The following is a 2219-nucleotide window of genomic DNA, read 5'->3' as shown; positions in this document are numbered from 1 at the left end:
TTAGTTGTTCATCTTCTGGTAATGATTAGAAGTGCTTCACATGCAAGATTTTGATTTGAACATACAAACACTTACTCATAAGGAAATTTTGATTAAGATAAAATAATGTAAAGGAAGAAAACATAAATCCACTATATTGAAGCTTGTTCTCCATTCCTTATTAGAAGAATGAATGCATTGGCATCAATTCTTGACAAAAACTTAATAACATAAGAACCCAGGGAATGAATTTTTTCTCATGCATCAGGAAAGAGGAAGACATTCCTTGTCATTGCCTTTATTCAAGGTTTATTGAAAAAGTATCTAGAGGAGAGGCCTTTTATTGTAGTACCAAAGACTATATTGTGCTCATGGATGAAGGAATTTAAGGATTTGCAAGTGGAGGACATTCCTCCATGTAGTATTTATGAAGTAAGACCAAAATACAACCATTAAGATGCAACCAACTTGAAATATTGAAGGAATAGAGAGATAATAAGAGCATACTCATTGTCAATTATGCTTAGTTATATAATATAGTGTTTGAGAAACTTGAGAATAACAATACTGCTGGCCATCAAAGCCAAAAAATTATTTTAGAGTGTCTAATTTTTTTGATTTTAGATGAGAGACACTTTCCCCAAAATAGTAACATGAATATACTCAATTCTCTCATGTAAGTGCATACTAGATGTCAGGTCCTATTGTCAGGTACACTCTTCCAAAATAATATTATAGAGCTCTTCAACCTTTTCAAGCTGGTAAGACCAGGTAGTCTTGAAGAAAAACATTTCAAAGCGATCTTAAAACACATCATGTCAAGTGAAAAATATCAAAAAATGACAGACAATAAACATTACATGGGTCTAGATGACAAGATCTTTTGTGGTGAACTAGAAAATTGTTTGTAGAATAGAAATAAAGAAATGAAAGCCTCCACTATATGTGATCTTCAGGAAGTGGTTTCATCATTTATCCACTACTACAAGGGAGATATTCTTGAAGAGTTGCTCAACCTTACAGAGTTTGATGTTATCTTAAGTCTCAATAAGTCTCAAAAGTAAGCACTTGAGAGTAGAAAAATCTCCTCAGGGTCTAGATTTAGTAGAGACATCAAGTCCTCTGTACTATGCATATTTCCTTCAATGTCGAAAATAAGTATTGAAAAAGGAGATAATTCTTAAAGCTGGTTATATTTTGATAGTAACATCACTAGTGATATAATTGGAGACACCAATGGTGGATTGAAGACTAAGTTCATCTTTGACATGTTGCCCCTTTGTGTGTTGAATGAGGAGAAGTTGGTAGTTTTCAGTCAGTACCTATATCCTTCGGCCTTATTTGAAAATATGATTACTAATAAAAGAAATTGGATTAGAGATGTCCAAGTACTAAGGCTTGGAGGAAAAACTTCTATGGAAGCTAGGGAAATAATTAATCAACAATTATGATGATGCAAAGGATTTGTTTTCTTCAATTAGTACATGTGGATAAGGCATTAACCTAATAGGTGCTATAAGAGTTGTCATCCTTGAGTTTCCATGAAATTGTTCTATTACTAATGAGGTGGTGAATGAAGGAGGTCTAAGTTGGACTGGCTCTGGAAATTAACTTTATGAATTTAATCCATTTCAGTGGTTATAGAGGTCCATGCAACAATTGAGTGAATTCCAAGTCCAAAAACATGTGGAGAGCAAGTAGTATTTTACATAACAATACTGACAAGGGAGGAATGATGTCTACTGGCCGGCATAACAGGTTGGCATGATTGTAGTTGTTGATGGAAGAATAATTTTGGGTCTTGTAAATCTTGGAATACATGGTATTGGTATTGCCATTGTAATATCAAATTTGTATATTTCTGCTAAAGGGCCAACAATCTTAAAAGGTGCAAAAAGTTGACATCCTTACAAGGAACATTATAGAGACATTAAATCAAAGCTTTTGTTCCCAAAATTGGTTAAGTACATCACATTTGGTTTGGTAGTGTGTATCACTTTGGAAGGTCCAAATATTGTAGCTGTTTCTCATCAACTCATTGGTGCTACACTTATTCTGCAAAGTTGAACCTGGTACCATTTGAGGAGTTTGCAATTTCATTCCACAGATGCTACAAAAATGTTGGTTATTACAAGACCCACAATTTGCAATGCCTTGACCATATTTATGTGATCTTGATATAAACCTAGATTGTTTTCACTGCGATAATTTTATATCAATGTATACACCAAGGGTTTGGT

General features: G+C 33.7%; 1 pseudogene; it reads left to right on the top strand.

Moving 5' to 3' along the window:
• The first annotated feature begins 237 nt into the window (after positions 1-237).
• Positions 238-1524, top strand: LOC149221679 (protein CHROMATIN REMODELING 35-like; annotated as a pseudogene).
• The last annotated feature ends 695 nt before the right edge of the window (positions 1525-2219 follow it).

Source organism: Pinus tabuliformis, chromosome Q (assembly GCF_031772625.1).
Source record: "Pinus tabuliformis cultivar Carrire ecotype Pingquan chromosome Q, CPIR1, whole genome shotgun sequence".
Lineage (NCBI taxonomy): Eukaryota > Viridiplantae > Streptophyta > Pinopsida > Pinales > Pinaceae > Pinus > Pinus tabuliformis.
This window is presented reverse-complemented; position numbering and strand designations above follow the sequence as displayed.